This window comes from Oryctolagus cuniculus, chromosome 4 (assembly GCF_051225735.1).
Source record: "Oryctolagus cuniculus isolate XC-2025 breed Fujian yellow rabbit chromosome 4, ASM5122573v1, whole genome shotgun sequence".
Classification (NCBI taxonomy): Eukaryota; Metazoa; Chordata; class Mammalia; order Lagomorpha; family Leporidae; genus Oryctolagus; species Oryctolagus cuniculus.
Window position 1 is genome coordinate 67,188,710 of NC_142870.1, and position 17,040 is coordinate 67,205,749.

General features: G+C 40.3%; 1 long non-coding RNA gene across 1 annotated transcript in view; it reads left to right on the forward strand.

Moving 5' to 3' along the window:
• The first annotated feature begins 299 nt into the window (after window positions 1-299).
• LOC149127004 (uncharacterized) overlaps window positions 300-17,040 on the forward strand; it is a 62,682-nt gene continuing 45,941 nt past the window's right edge. The window contains exon 1 of the long non-coding RNA XR_016232429.1: window positions 300-440. This is a non-coding gene — a long non-coding RNA (uncharacterized LOC149127004). The remainder of the gene's footprint in view (window positions 441-17,040) is intronic.

A 17,040-nucleotide genomic window follows, 5' to 3' on the forward strand; every position in this document is an offset into this window, starting at 1 on the left:
AGTTTCACAGGCTGCTTCTTGCTCTTGAAAATTTTGGAGCTCATGAATTGTTTCAAAAGTTAAACAAACAGAACGCTTGTTAGAGCAAACTTGTGATTAGTTCAGCAATGCAGTTTTTAAAAATGATTCAATAGACTTCTGAGTATTCGCTTCCAATCAGTACCATGCACTGGAACTCACACTCAAGTTTTTTCCTAGACATCACTCTCAAACCTAATTTCTGCATACTTTTTCATCTCCTTGAAAACCTCTCTCAGCTTGCTGGCAGCTGTCTGAGTCTCAGAAATAGGAGGCTCACATGCTAAGGTAGCCCTTTATTCTGCTCCTTGATGCAAAAGCCAAGCCACTGTGTTTAAGCAAGAAGTCTTTGTAGCTGAAGCTCTGTTCCAGTCTTGTCTCTTAATGTTTAGAAGCCAGAAGAGGTTGGATCTTCTGACCTGGTAGGTAAGACTTGATTTCCAGAGTTTCCCCCTTCTCTTCAATATGCATGAAAAAGTTTTCCTTTCTTGTCTGATCTCTTGGACTAAAGGCTTTTGAGATTAACCAACACACTTCCACTCTACCGCTTTCTTACCAGTTGCTTTACAGCTCCACTCTCACAGGCATGCAGCCATTTTCTTTTAATTCCAGGTGACACACATAGAACTTGTTTGTCCAGAGTATAATAAGGCTCCCTAACTCTCTAGCTTGCTGTGTTTATTTCCTAATTGTCTTCTGACTACTAAAACTATAGCACACATCCTGGGCTTTCACTAAGTCATAATTCCTCATTCTGCCCTGATTTCTATATTAGACAGAAAAGATTAACTTCTGGAAACAACAACATCAACAGATCAGTTGCTAACACTTTGGGAGTTTGTTTCTTTTTCAGGTGAAATAAAATTGGTGGCAGAGGTAGGGCAGGGCTCCTGTTCACACAGTCACTCAAGAACCGAGTTTCCTTCCTTTTTGCGAAGACACCTCCTGGGCATCAAGTTCACTGATGGGCTTTCTGTGTCAAAGACTCCGATTTCCTGGGAGTGAATCATCCTTTCTATTGGCCAGAGTTCATCAATGGCCATATCTAATTTTAAGGCAATGTGGGAGGTGTAGTCCACCTAGGGGCCAGGAGCATGAGGAGCTGAGTTCAGTGGTGAGCTGGGCCATTTTCATCTCAGAATCCCTGCCCTGCAACAGTGTTCAAGAGCGCATGAGATGTAGTGAGCATGGTGCAAAGAGTGTCCCTCTGGATGGACACACATCAGTGCCCCAGAGAGACCAGATCAATGATTTTCCCGATTTTACAATGAGTAGCATTCATGAATTTGGGGAGGTCACCAAATGCATGATACACTGTCACATTTTCAGTGTTCAACAACAGTTCGTCTTCTTTTTGCATAAATACACACACACACACACACACACACACACACACTGGCTCTTTGTAGTTCCTGTTAACATTCCTTTTAGAAAACAGCCTCCAGGGACTGGCACTGTGGTTCAGCAGGTTAAAGCCACAGGCTGCAATGCCAGCATCCCCTGTGGGAGCCAGTTTGAGTGCTGGCTGCTCTACTTCTGACCCAGCTCCCTGCTAATGGGCCTGGAGAAGCAGTGGAGTATGGCCCATGTGCTTGGGCCCCTGCACCCATGTGGGAGGCCCAGTTCTTGGCTCCTGGCTTCAGCCTGTCCCAGCCTTGGCTGTTGTGGCCATTTGGGGAGTGTACCAATAGATGGAAGATCTCTCCCTGTCTCTCCTTCTCTCTCTAAATTTGCCTTTCAAATAAATAAATAAATCTTAAAAAAGAAAACAACCTCCAAACATACAAATCCATCCCAGTTTTCTTGATGCTGGAATGTTTTACATTGAAGTCATTATCATCTCCTTGTTTTTATAGATATTTTTATAGCAAGAGACATCACATTCTAAATAAAACAAAACCAGAAAAACCTATAGCCCATTATATCTAGAAGATTACTTCAAGCTAACTACATAAAAATAAAGTTATGTGCTTTGTGAAAATATACATACTGGGATTCAATAATAGTTGATTAAAAAAAAACAAAGGTACTGTGGGCATTTAGCCAAGGGTTAAGACACCAACATTTCACATTGGTGAATCTCACTTCAGTTTCCAACTTCTGACTCCAGTTTCCTGCTAATGCCAACCTGGGAGGCAGTGGTAAAGGCTCATGAAACTGGGTTGCTGCCATTCACAAAGGATATCTGCAGTTTATCTATGATCCTGGGCTTCAACCTTACCCTAGCCCAAACCACTGCAGGCATCTGGGGAATGAACCAGCAGATGGGAGCACCCTATCTCTGTCTATATGTCCCTCTCAAATAAATAAATAATAAAAATGTATAATTTTACAAAAATATATAAATATAAATATAAATTATATACTAAATATATAAATAAATAATATATAAATAAATAAAAATAACCAGGGACTGGCACCGTAGCAAAACAAATGAAGTCTTAGCCTGCAATGCTGGCATCACATATGAAAACTAGTTGGTTTTCTGGCTGCTCACTTCTGACCCAGCTCCCTGCTAATGACCTGGGAAAGCAATAGATGATGGGCCAAGTGGTTGGGCTCCTGCCACCCACGTGAGAGACTCAGATGAAGCTCCTGGTTCCTGGGCTTTATCTTGGCTCTGCCTTGGCTGTTGTGGCCACTTGGGGAGTGAAGCAGCAGATGGAAGACTCTCTCTCTCTCTCTCTCATGCTGACTTTAAAATAAACAAATAAATCTTAAAAATAAAAATAACCAATGTATTCTTGACAATTGGTCTGTTTAGGGATCACTTTGAAGGGGTTGTGCTGTACAAATTTTAAAGTCATTCCTTCTGATGAATTATATAATATGGGACTTGAGGGTACTCATGCCAGGGAGGCTGAGAGACATCATGATTTATTTTGTGTTTTTGTTGTTGTTGTTTTGTTTGTTTGACCAGGTGTTTCTTCTTGGAGTCAGGCAGGAGAACCCATTCCTTATTTTTATCTGGTTGAATTACTGAAGAGTTCCTGTTCTACTCTTATCTGTTACCTATGCCTGTGAGTTCTCTGAGAGCTAAGTAATTAAAGCTAACTCTGCTGTTTCCTAAAAAAGAATAAAAGGCTCTTTGTGGTGCTGGCCTGCTTTCAAAAATAAAACAGAGTTCTGAGGCTTGGAGTTCTCTTTATGTGAAAGTACAAAGTAAAGGGGTGAGAGCAGCTCCTAACACACAGGAGCCAAGCTACAGCTCTGGGCATTGTGCTGGTGGCCCCCACGGAGACAGAAAGAGGGAAATTATCTGCCACTGTAAGAAACCTGTTCCTTTCTCCTCCAGTGCTCCACAACTTTGAGTCCAGGGGACCTTGATATTTGGTCACCAGGGGTCCAGGGAAGGTAGGGTGGGGATGCACATGGCCACCCCCAGAGACAGGTCCAGGAGAGGAAGTGGCTGGTCTGTGGCCCTGCAGAGTGACAGTCTCAGAGCTGGCCTCTCATCCTTTGCTTCTCAGGCATGGAAATTATGGGAAAGCATCCGTGTCTGCACGTTTCTTACATGGTCAGAGAGTGCCCTTCCTCTTCCCTTCTCTTGCCTCACTTCTCCGCTTTATAACAATATGGGGGACGCTAGATGTTGGAACAAAGGACCCACATTCTTATTTATCCATGTTTGGCTCACTTCGTTGCCTTAGGCAGTTCACTCAGTGTCTCTGGGAATTTTCTCATCTACAGAAAGACAAAGGGGAAGCAGAAATTTCTGGGGTCCCTTGCAACTCAAATACTGTTGAGATGGCTGCTGGTGACTTCCCCTTCATTTAGAAAGTCCTGATCGAATCTGGAACAGTGGATTATCCTGTGCAGGACCACTACTTGGGTGAAAACATTTTAGTCCATGTTTAAAGATGGTGATTTGGAGGTAAAAGCCCTGGACCTGTCTGTGTAGTCATTTTGTGGAGGCAAAAGAGTGAATGTCCTGACTTAGTTCACCAAGAAGTGAAAGAATTATGTGAATCACTGAGCCACTTCTGAGAGGAATTGTGAATTGTGTTGATGACCTACAGAACAATGCACCTGTTCACTAGTGTTCCAGGGGAGGTGGGAAAGGCAGCCTGCAGCCAATTCCTGTGATGTGCTGTTGCAAAATTGCTTTCTGAGCAGAAGTTACCACCACTGGATCATTCGTCACCACCACCCCCACCTCAGGAAAGTGTTAAAACTCCAGGCTACTTTTCTCCCACTAAGCAAGTAATGCTTCCATGAGAACTGAGGAATGACTATTTGCCCTTACGTGTCTGAGGCAGACTTCATGGTGAAATCCCTCCAGAGCCCGGGGCAGAACTGAGAGTGGTAGAGGATGCATTCTGTAAACTCTTGAAATGGATCCCACTTGTGTGTTTGCTCACATGGAGCACAGGCAAAGCTGCCCAAATCTGTTCCAAAAGTCCAAGCTATTGTGGATCATTTTGATACAGAAAAATGATATATTTAATGTAGTTTTAAGCTGTTAAATAGCGATTAAGTTGATAAAATTATTCAACGACTCTTTGTGGATGGTTATGAAGGGTTTTGGCCTGATGTTTGGCCAAGTCTTTTTGTGAGGCAAGCAAGGGTACAGGGAGGTGATTTCATAACTGAATGAGACCAAAATGATTAATTAATGGATCAGTGTTAATCTAGTCTCCTTGCCACAGGGTTTTATCTTTGACCCTGTCCTGTTATAATTTTTATTAATGATTTGGGTGAGAATAGCAAATGTCAAATAGAAAATATGTGTCAAATTCAGTGAGATGAAATTTTACAGAGGTATATGCAATCCCTACACTTGTAATCAGGGTATTACCTGCCTAAGATCAGTGTGAAGGAGACATCATTTAACAGCAAGGTGTTAAACACTTTAATGTCTTGTTACAGTGAGTGTTAAGCTCTGTTTGAATCAATCGTGAGATCTAATTGCTAAACTAGCTCAGGAGGTTCAGGACAGCACTAACAGAACCTGTGCCCTGTGCCGCACAGAACACACTTGATCAAGAGAGGGCTGCTTAGGGCTCTAGATCGTTCAGAAGAGAGGTTGACAAGTGGGGAGTGCATGCTACAAGAATCAGGAGAATTCCTGTAATATTGGGAGATGATTCCAGGGTGAATAATCCTCTCATCAAATCTGCAGCATTACTGTGACACAGCATTTTCCATCTTATTTTGGGTGATTGCAGAGTGAAGGACTAAATCTAACAAGGAAAGTATACTGTATGGCAGTTTGTTGTCTAGCACAGGGGAGAACTGACCGAAAATCTACCTAAAAAATTCATTGTACTATCCTAGGAGGTAGTGAATTTGCCATCTCTTGATAGCAAACAGAAACAGATGGATGCTCCAAGACCAAATTATAGGAAGGAACTTAAACTTAGTATAGATGGATGACGCCTATCGTCTAAGCTTTCCATTCAGTGATCCACAGATAAGATGTAAGAGTTGCATAGGAGCTTATAGATAGGATAGTCTGAGAGTAGTTTCGGATGAAATCAGCCTTGACTTGGTTTCAGCCTGTTGGATAATCTTTGAATGCTATTTTGCTGGTTCATAAGCTAAAAATAATAAGCCTTTTAGAAGATAGATTAAGTATTTTAGGAAATTATTGCTGGGACATGAGAAAACTTCTGGACTGTGAAGCAGAATTGTGATTGCTGGTGTCAGAATACATTCCGGGAGTCATCAGGCAGGTCACTAGGACTCAGTGTCCTCAGCTATAGAACGGGGTTCAACTTTCATTTATTCTTTGAGTTGCGTGTTGTGCTTCGAACAGCCCCAGGGCTGCTACCGTAAATTATGAAAACACTTCGCGGGGATGTGGTGTGTATTACTGAGGAGGAGTTCCTTCTGAGTTTGAATCCCTTTGTTGAACACATCTCTGTGTGAATACAAATAATCATTAGGGAGACAGCTGGCTGCTGCTGCGCATCACTGATAAAACACTCTTTGCACATCCCTGTCTTTTTCTTCCTGGGAATCTTGCCAGAAGGGCTGAGAGCAAGCGTTTGAGTAAGCAGGTGGGGTCTGCTCTCTGCTTCCCTAAGGCCCCCCGGGGATGTATCGATTCCCCTACATCTGTAGCATCAGGGATGAACATGAGTCTAACAGACTGGGATAAATAGTCTTTTCAGGGCCAGCTCTCCAGAGCTGTCTTTGTTGATAGAGAGGACAATGAGATTAAAGAAGCAAGGCCATTTGACCTGTCACCAGTGGAAGTTTTTTGTGACTCGTGCCTATTGAGGCTTTTGGGAGGAGCAGGTATCACAGAAGGAAGGGCCTGGGAGGCTGCAGTCTTTGCTTTCCTGTTTGAAGGCTGTATCTAGCCAGGAATCTTAGCCACTCCCATGATTTCAGCTATCACCTCTAAGCGAATGACCTCCAATTCTGTGTCCCTTGACCTACATTTCAGACCTATGTGACCTAATTCTACTTGACATTTTCATCTGCATATCATATCACACAGGAACTTCAAACTCAAACTGTTCAAAGATGAACTTGTCACTCCTCCGAAATTGCTACAGCCTTTCATCTTCCTCACAAGTGAGTGGCAGCACAATTCATCGGGGCCTTTCAGAAAGAATATTTCCTTCCTTTTCTCAATGATCTGGAAAATATTTACTTTACTGCGTATCTCTACCAAGAGACATTTTGCTCATTGTCAATGTAGTAGTTAAAAAGCAAAATCCCTGTACTTAATAAAGTGCATTTTAGTGGGGAGAAGTTGACTGTAAACATAGTAATAATAGCAATAAAAATCAAACTAAGTAGGCCCATAAATAAGACAACTTCAAGTAATAGTAGAATATAAGTAGAACAATGAGTAAAATAGACAATAGGGTGTGCAAGGCTAGTCAGAAGCTATTCATTTTTTTTCTTTTCAAAAGCTATTTTAACCAGAAAAGACAAGGCAGGAAGTTGAGACTCTGACAACTGATTAAATGATGGAAATCGGCTGACTGGAAAGATCTGTAGGAACATTAAATGCAAAGAGTCCCCCTGTACATGTGTGAGTGTATGTAGACATACACATCACACCACACACACATATACATACACATACACATTACATATACATATGCCATGTGTGCTCACATACATATATGAATCTAGGTGTGAATATTCATATGTTCATAATTAAATATATACATCATATATAATCAATACATACATGCATGTGTATACATTTATGTATATGAATATCTTATAAACATGCATATATGAACATCTTATAAACATTATGCGTATATGTTATAGATTACATGCATAAAGTAATAAATGCATATATAGGAGCTTTAGGAAATAGAAGAGAAAATAACCCTCCAACTTTTCATACAAGGAGTGCTTCAGTTTTTCACATAATTTTACATTCTACCTCATTTACTTTTTTTTTTTAGGGTGAATTTTTTTTTTAACTTTTATTTAATGAATATAAATTTCCAAAGTACAGCTTATGGATTACAATGGCTTCCCCCCCATAACGTCCCTCCCACCCACAACCCTCCCCTTTCCCACTCCCTCTCCCCATCCATTCACATCAAGATTCATTTTCGATTCTCTTTATATACAGAAGATCAGTTTAGCATACATTAAGTAAAGATTTCAACAGTTTGCTCCCACACAGAAACATAAAGTGAAAAATACTGTTTGAGTACTAGTTATAGCATTAAATCTCAATGTACAGCACACTAAGGACAAAGATCCTACATGAGGAGTAAGTGCACAGTGACTCCTGTTGTTGACTTAACAAATTGACATTCTTGTTTATGGCCTCAGTAATCACCCTAGGCTCTTGTCATGAGCTGCCAAGGCTATGGAAGCCCCCTGAGTTCACCGACTCTGATCATATTTAGACAAGGCCATGGTAAAAGTGGAAGTTCTATCCTCCCTTCAGAAAAAGGTACCTCCTTCTTTGATGACCTGTTCTTTCCACTGGGATCTCACCCGCGGAGATCTTTCATTTAGTTTTTTTTTTTTTTTTTTTTTTGGCCAGAGTGTCTTGGCTTTCCATGCCTGAAATACTCTCATGTGCTTTTCAGCCAGATGCATATGCCTTAAGGGCTGATTATGAGGCCAGAGTGATGTTCAGGACATCTGCCATTCTATGGGTCTGCTGTGTATCTCACTTCCCATGTTGGATCGTTCTCTCCCTTATTTATTCTATCAGACACTAGCCTTGTTTGTGTGATCCCTTTGGTTCTTAGTCCTATCATTATGATCAATTGTGAACAGAAATTGATCACTGGGACTAGTGAGATGGCATTGGTACATGCCACCTCGATGGGGTTGAATTCGAATCCCCTGGTGTGTTTCTAACTCTACTGTGTGAGGTAAGTCAGCTTGAGCATGTCCCGAATTGCACATCTCTTCCCTCTCTTATTCCCACTCTTATATTTAACAGCGATCACTTTTCAGTTAAGTTTCAGCACTTAAGAAGAATCGTGTATTGATTACAGTATTCAACCAAAAGTATTAAGTAGAACAAACAAAAAAAATACTAAGAGGGATAACATATTAAGCTGCTCATCAACAGTCAGGGTGAGGGCTGATCAAGTCACCTTTTCTCATAATATTCATTTCACTTTAACAGGTTTCCTTTTTGGTGTTCAGTTAGTTGTCACCAATCAGGGAGAACAAGTGGAATTTGTCCCTTTGGTATTAGCTTATTTCACTCAGCATAATGTTTTCCAAATTCCTAACAGGGATCACTTTTCAGTTAAAATTTAAACACCTAAGAATAATTGTGTGTTAATTACAGAGCTCAACCAATGGTACTAAAACAAAAAAAATACTAAAATGGATAAAGTATTACATTGTACATCAACCATCAGGACAAGAGCTGATCAAGTCACTGTTTCTCATAGTGTCCATTTCACTTCAACAAGTTTCCCCTTTGGTGCTCAGTTAGTTGTCACTGATCAGGGAGAACATGTGATATTTGTCCCTTTGGGACTAGCTTAATTCACTCAGCATGATGTTTTCCAAATTACTCCATCTTGTTGCAAATGACTGGGTTTCGTTGTTTTTGACTGCTGTATAGTATTCTATAGAGTACATGTCCCATAATTTCTTTATCCAGTCTACTGTTGATGGGCATTTGGGTTGATTCCAGGTCTTAGCTATTGTGAATTGAGCTGCAATAAACATTAATGTGCAGACAGCTTGTTTGTTTGCCAATTTCATTTCCTTTGAGTAAATTCCAAGGAGTGGGATGGCTGGGTTGAATGGTAGGCTTATATCAGGTTTCTGAGGAATCTCCAGACTGACTTCCATAGTGGCTTAACCAGTTTGCATTCCCACCAACAGTGGGTTAGTGTCCCTTTTTCCCCACATCCTCTCCAGCATCTGTTGTTGGTAGATTTCTAAATGTGAGCCATTCTAACCGGGGTGAGGTGAAACCTCATTGTGGTTTTGATTTGCATTTCCCTGATGGCTAGTCATTGTGAACATTTTTTCATGTGTCTGTTGGCCATTTGGATTTCCTCTTTTGAAAAATGTCTATTGAGGCCCTTGGCCCATCTCTTAAGTGGGTTGTTTGTTTTGATGTTGTGAAGTTTCTTGATTTCTTTGTAGATTCTGTTTATCAACCCTTTATCAGTTGCATAGTTTGCAAATATATTTTCCCATTCTGTTGGGTGCCTCTTCACTTTCCTGAGTGTTTCTTTTGCAGTACAGAAACTTCTCAATTTGATGCAATCCCAAATGTTAATTTTGGCTTTGACTGCCTGTACTTCTGGGGTGTTTTCCAAGAAGTCATTGCCGGTACCTATATCTTGCAGGGTTTCTCCAATGCTCTCTAATAATTTGATGGTGTCAGGTCGTAGATTTAAGTCTTTAATCAATGTTGAGTGAATTTTTGTGTAAGGTGAAAGGTAGGGGTCTTGCTTCATAATTCTGCATGTGGAAATCCAATTTTCTCAGCACCATTTATTGAATAGACTGTCCTCACTCCAGGGATTGGTTTTGGATCCTTGATCAAATATGAGTTTGCTATAGATGTTTGGATTGATTTCTGGTGTTTCAATTCTGTTCCATTGGTCTATCCATCTGTTTCTGTACCAGTACCATCCTGTTTTGATTACAACTGCCCTGTGTATGTCCTGAAATCTGGTATTGTGATGCCTCCGGCTTTGTTTTTGTTGTACAAGATTGCTTTAGCTATTTGAGGTCTCCTGTGTCTCCATATGAATTTCAGCATCATTTTTTCCAGATCTGAGAAGAAGGTCTTCGGTATCTTGATTGGTATTGCATTGAATGTATAAATTGCTTTTGGGAGACTGGACATTTTGATGATATTGATTCTTCCAATCCATGAGCATGGAAGATTTTTCCATTTCTTGGTATCCTCTTCTATTTCTTTCTTTTTTTTTATTTTATTTTTTTTTTATTTTTTTTTGACAGGCAGAGTGGACAGTGAGAGAGAGAGACAGAGAGAAAGTCTTCCTTTTGCCGTTGGTTCACCCTCCAATGGCCACCGCGGCCGGCGCGCTGCGGCCGGCGCACCGCGCTGATCCGATGGCAGGAGCCAGGAGCCAGGTGCTTTTCCTGGTCTCCCATGGGGTGCAGGGCCCAAGCACCTGGGCCATCCTCCACTGCACTCCCTGGCCACAGCAGAGGGCTGGCCTGGAAGAGGGGCAACCGGGACAGAATCCGGCGCCCCGACCGGGACTAGAACCCGGTGTGCCGGCGCCGCTAGGCGGAGGATTAGCCTAGTGAGCCGCGGCGCCGGCCTATTTCTTTCTTTAAGGTTTTGTAATTTTCATTGTAGAGATCCTTAACATCCTTGGTTAAGTTTATTCCAAGGAATTTGATTGTTTTTGTAGCTATTGTGAATGGGATTGATCTTAGAAGTTCTTCCTCAGCCATGGCATTGCCTGTGTATACAAAGGCTGTTGATTTTTGTGCATTGATTTTATACCCTGCTACTCTGCCAAAATCTTCTATGAGTTCCAATAATCTCTTAGTAGAGTTTTTTGGGTCCCCTAGATAAAGAATCCTATCATCTGCAAAGAGGGATAGTTTGAGTTCTTCCTTCCCAATTTGTATCCCTTTAATTTCTTTTTCTTGCCTAATAGCTCTGGCTAGAACTTCCAGAACTATATTGAATAGCAGTGGTGAGAGTGGGCATCCCTGTCAGGTATCAGATCTCAGTGGAAATGCTTCCAACTTTTCCCCATTCAATAGGATGTTGGCTGTGGGTTTTTCATAGATTGCTTTGATTGTATTGAGGAATGATCCTTCCAAACTCAGTTTGCTTAGAGTTTTCATCATGAAATGGTATTGTATTTTATCAAATGCTTTCTCTGCATCTATTGAGATAATCATATGGTTTTTCTTCTGCAGTCTGTTAATGTGGGGTATCACATTGATTGTTTTGCGCACATTGAACCATCCCTGCATGCCACGGATAAATCCTACTTGGTCTGGGTGGCTGATCTTTCTGATGTGTTGTTGCATTCTATTGGCGAGAATTTTATTGAGGATTTTTGCATCTATGTTCATCAGGGATATTGGTCTGTAATTCTCTTTCAGTGCTGCATCTTTTTCCGGCTTAGGAATTAAGGTGATGCTGGCTTCATAGAAAGAATTTGGGAGGATACCCTCTTTTTCGTTTGCTCTGAATAGTTTAAGAAGAATTGGAGATACCTCTTCTTTAAATGTCTGGTAGAATTCAGCAGTGAATCCATCTGGTCCTGGGCTTTTCTTTGTTGGGTGGGCCTTTATTACTGTTTCAATTTCTGTCTCAGTTATGGGTCTGTTTAGGTTTTCGATGTCTTCCTGGTTCAATTTAGGTAGGTTGCATGTGTCCAGGAATCTATCCATTTCTGATAGGTGTCCCTGTTTGCTGGAATACAGGTCCTTGTAGTAATTTCTGATGATTCTTTTTATTTCTGTGGTGTCTATTGTTATGTTTCCTTTTTCATCTCTGATTTTATTGATTTGGGTCTTTTCTTTTTTTAGTTAGTTGGGCCAATGGGGTGTCAATTTTGTTTATTTTTTCAAAACACCAGCTCCTCATTTGGCTGATTTTTTGTAATGTATTTTGGATTCAATCCTGTTGATTTCTTCTCTGATTTTAATTATTTCTCTTCTCCAACTAGATTTGGGTCTGGTTTGCTGTAGATTTTCTAGATCCTTGAGATGAATTGAAAGCTCATCTATTTGGTGCCTTTCCAATTTCTTGATGTAGGCACCTATTGATATAAACTTTCCTCTTAACACTGCTTTTGCTGTATTACATAAGTTTTGGTATGTTGTGCTGTTATTCTCATTTACTTCCAGACAATTTTTGATTTCTCTTTTAATTTCTTCTATGACCCAGGGTTCATTCAGGAGCATGTTGTTCAATCTCCATGTGTTTGTGTATGCTCTAGGGATTCCTGAGTTGCTAATTTCCAACCTCATTCCTTTATGGTCTGAGAAGCTGCATGGTATGATTCTAATTCTTTTGAATTTGCTGAGACTTGCTTTATGGCCTAGTATGTGGTCAATCCTAGAGAAGGTTCCATGTACTGCTGAGATGAATGGAAAATCTTTAGCTGTAGGATTGAGAGTTCTGTAGATATCTGTTAGATCCATTAGGGCTATAGTGTCATTTAAATCTACTGTCTCCTTGTTGAGCTTCTGTCCTGTTGATCTGTCTATTTCTGAGAGTGGGGTATTGAAGTCCCCCAGTACTATTGTATTGGGGTCTAAGTCTCCCTTTAAGTCCGTTAACAAATCTTTTAAATAAACCCGTGCCCTGTAATTAGGTGCATATACATTGATAATTGTTATATCTTCCTGTCGAATTGATCCCTTAATCATTATATAGTGCCCCTCTTTGTCTCTCTTAACAGTTTTTGTGGTAAAGTTTATGTTGTCTGATATTAAGATGCCTACACCCGCTCTTTTTTCATTTCTGTTGGCATGGTATATCTTTTTCCAGCCTTTCACTTTCAGTCTGTATGGATCTTTGTTGGAAAGATGTGTTTCTTTTAAGCAGCAAATAGATTGGTTTGTTCCTTAAGCCATTCAGCAAATCCGTGTCTTTTAACTGGACAGTTCAGACCATTAATGTTCAATGTGACTAATGATAAGTAGTAACTTTGCCCTGCCATTTGCCGAAGATAAGTTCTAATATATGCTTTGAATTCCCTGTGATCTTTTGCTGTGAGGTTTCTTTCCTTTGCCTTATTTCATATTGATGACCGTGTTTCTGTGTTTCTGTGTGCAACACATCTTTAAGCATCTTTTGCAGGGCTGGTCGAGTGGCGACAAATTCTTTCAATTTCTGTTTGCTATGAAAACTCTTTATTTCACCTTCATTCATAAATGGGAGCTTAGCAGGATATAATATTCTGGGCTGGCAGTTTTTCTCTCTCAGTACCTGGGCTATATCTTGCCATTCCCTCCTAGCTTGTAGGGTTTCTGATGAGAAGTCAGCTGTGAGTCCTCTGAGAGTAATCTGACGTTTCTCTCTTGCACACTTTTGGATCTTTTCTTTATGGTTAACTGTGGAGAGTTTAATTACCATGTGTCGTGGTGAGGATCTCTTTTGGTCGTGTTTATTAGGGGTTCTATGAGCTTTCTGTACTAGGATTTCTCTGTCCTTCTCCAAACCTGGGAAATTTTCTGCTAGTATCTCACTAAAAAGGCCTTCTAATCCTTTCTCCCTCTCCATGCCTTTAGGAACTCCTAGAACCCGAATGTTGGTTTTTTTAATAGTATCCTGAAGATTCCCGACAATATGTTTTAGATTTCTAATTTCCTCTTCTTTTCTTTGGTCTGACTGTATCCTTTCCTGTTCTCTGTCTTCTAAATCCAATATTCTCTCTTCTGTTTCACCCATTCTGTTTTTAAGGCTCTCTAATGTGTTTGTCATTTGATCTATTGAATTCTTCACTTCATTATGATTTCTCGTCACTATCACAGTTTCCTGTTCTACTAGTTTTTCATTTCATTTTGATTCCTCCTTAATATTTCATTTTCGTGAGAGAGATTTTCTATCTTGTCCATTAATGATTTCTGTAGCTCAAGAATTTGTTTTTCAGAACTTCTTAATGTTCTTATCAATTTTTTGAGATCTGCTTCTTGCATTTCTTCTATCTCATCATCTTCATAATCTAGAATTGGGGTGTCTAGTTCATTTCGGGGCATCGTAGTGTCTTCCTTGTTTTTATTACCTCGGTTTTTGCGTTTGTTATTTGGCATATTGGAGATATTTGGTTTCTTCACTGTGGTGCTTTTTCTTGTTATACTATGACTCCAGATTAAGTGGACTGTTTTTGATGGAGCCTTAGAGGCTTGAGATGGGTGTGGCCTGAGATCTCTGTTTGGTGTGCCAAAGGTGACACTGCCAGGTTAGGCGTGGTAGATCTCTCTTTCTTTCTTTCTTTTTTTGATTCAAAAGGGAAGTAATTCCACACAGCTGAACGAAGTTGGAGGTAGTTAGCAGGCAAATGATATACCCACAGGAGCTAGAGATCATAAGCTCTTTCCCAAGGACCCCACAGGGAATCTGTTCTGCCCTCAGAGTGGGCTCAAATTGTCCTTCAGTCTCCTACTGGGTTGCCAAAGTTACGGAATTGTAGCGTCTCTGGAGAGTACTCATGTGAATTCCGTGAGTTCTCTCCCCCACCGTGTCTTTTTTCACAGTCTCAATTCAGTAGCACCACAAATTTACTAGGTCCTAATCTCCTGTTAATTCACCCCACCCAGAGTCAGGTTTTTCTGCTAGGCTCAGGGCCGGTGCAGACCTGAGGTCACTCTGCTTATGACGTATGTCGAAGATGGCGCCTGCTCTTTGTCTTGCTCACCTTTGAGAGGTGAGCGGAGAGAGAGAGAAACCCGTGTCCGTATTGGTCACTTTTTTTTTTCCTCTCTCTCTCTTCTAGTTAGCCTGGTGAACTTTCCCCCCGCCCCCGGGGGTCGTTCCCTCTAGTCTCCTCTTTCCACTTGCCTGCCGGTGTCTCGGGCTATTGAGGTTCGGCTCACCTCCCGTTCCAGTGCTGGTGTGTTGAGTCTGCTGCTGGTGTCCCGAACTGTGGGCTCCCACGCAATCCACGCAGGTCCACTGTGAATCACTAGTTCCGGAAGAGTTTCTTCTGCTGTTTCTTCCTCTACTCTTCCTTGAACCTGCAGTATCTCCACTTGTATTAAACTGTCTCTCCCCGGACTATCAGTGTGCTCCCTTCCTATTCCGCCATCTTGCCGCTTCCTCATTTACTTTTTAAAAATGTTTTTATTTCTTTTTGTTTTACAATTTTTAAATTTATATATAATGAACAAATTTTATAAATATATAGGCTTAGGATCATAGTGATAGTTCCCACCCTACCCTCTGTCCAACCCATGCTCCCACCCTCCATTCTCCTTTTTTATTCTTTCTTTCTTTCAATTTTCACAATGACATACCTTCTTTATTTTATAATCACAGTAAGTAAAGAGTTCAAAAAATAAGAAGAAAAAAATACTCTTCCTCAACAGTAGAGACAAGGGCTATAAACAATAATCGGTTCTAAAAATGTCAATTTTGCATATATACATTACATTTTTTGTACTCTATTTGTTAACACAAACCAGGGAAAACATGGTATTTGTCTTTTTGGGACTGGTTTATTTCACTGAGTATAATGGTTTCCAGTTGCGTTCATTTGATTGAAAATGGCAAGATTTCACTTTATGTGTGTGTGTGTGTGTGTGTGTGTGACTTAATAGCATTCCATAGTGCATATCTACATTTTCTTTATCCAGTCATTGGTTGATAGGCATCTGGGTTGATTCCATGTCTTAGCTATTGTGAAATGAGCTCAACGAACATGGAGGTACAGATGATTCTTTCATGTGTTGATTTCATTATTTTTGGGTAAATTCCCAGGACTGAGATTGCTGGGTCACAGAATATATCTATTTGCAGATTTCTGAGGAACTTCCATACTGTCTTCCACAATGGTAGTACTAGATTGCACTCCCATTTACAGTGGATTCAGGTACCTTTTTCCCCATAACCTAGCCAGAATTTATTGTTTTTTTTTTTTTTTTAATTTCTATATGATAACCATTCTAATGGAGGTGAGGTAAAACCTCGTAGTTTTGATTTTCATTTCCCTAATGGCTAGTGATCCTGAGCATTTTTTTTTTTCATGTGTGTTGGCCATTTGAATTTCCTCTTTTGGAAAATGCCAATTCAAATCCTTTGCCCATTTCTCAATTGGATGGTTTGTTTTGTTGTTATTGAGTTGCTTGAGCTCCTTATAGATTCTGGATATTAATCCTTTATCAGTTGCATATTTGGCAAAAATTTTCACACATTCTGTCAGTTGCCTCCTCACCTTGTTGAATGTTTCCTTTGCAGTGCAAAAGCTTCTGTTTGGTGTAATCTCATTTGTAGATTTTTGCTTGATTTCTTGTGCTTCTGTGGTCTTTTCCAAGACATCTTTACTTATGCCAATATCTTGCAGAGTTTCCTGATGTTTTCCTCTATTAATTTGATGGTATCATGTTGTAGATTCAGATCCCTGATCCATTTTGGTTGATTTTTGTGTAAGATGTAAGGTAGGCATCTTATTTCATCCTTCTGCTTATGGAGATCCAATTTTCCTAGAATCATTTGTTGAAGAGATTGTCCTTTCTTCAAAGATTGATTTTTTTAAACTTTGCTTTAGTAAATATAAATTTCCAAAGTACAGTTTGTGCATTACAATGGCTTCCCCCCCATAACTTCCCTCCCACTCGCACCCCTCCCATCTCCTGCTCCCTCTCCCATTCCATTTACATCAAGATTCATTTTCAATTATCTTTATATACAGAAGATCAATTTAGTATATATTAAGTAAAGAATTCATCAGTTTGCACCCACACAGAACATAAAGTGTAAAATACTGTTTCAGTACCAGTTATAGCGTTACTTCACATTGGACAACACATTAAGGACAGAGATCCCACATGAGGAGTAAGTACACAGTGACTCCTGTTGTTGACTTAACAATTTGACACTCTTGTCTATGGCGTCAGTAATCTCCCTAGGCTCTAGTCATGAGTTGCCAAGGCATGGATCCT